Source organism: Epinephelus moara, chromosome 24 (assembly GCF_006386435.1).
Source record: "Epinephelus moara isolate mb chromosome 24, YSFRI_EMoa_1.0, whole genome shotgun sequence".
NCBI lineage: Eukaryota > Metazoa > Chordata > Actinopteri > Perciformes > Serranidae > Epinephelus > Epinephelus moara.
In genome coordinates, this window is record NC_065529.1 from 52,653,111 (window position 1) to 52,653,405 (window position 295).

Below are 295 nucleotides of genomic sequence, written 5' to 3' on the forward strand. Positions count from 1 at the left end.
CAGACACAGTTCAGGCGGTGCAGACACAGTTCAGGTGGTGCAGATACAGTTCAGGTGGTGTAGACACAGTTCAGGTGGTGCAGACAAAGTTCAGGTGGTGCAGACACAGTTCAGACACAGTTCAGGTGGTGCAGACACAGTTCAGGCGGTGCAGACACAGTTCAGGTGGTGCAGACAGTTCAGGTGGTGTAGACACAGTTCAGACACAGTTCAGACACAGTTCAGGTGGTGCAGACACAGTTCAGGCGGTGCAGACACAGTTCAGGTGGTGCAGACACAGTTCAGGTGGTGTAGA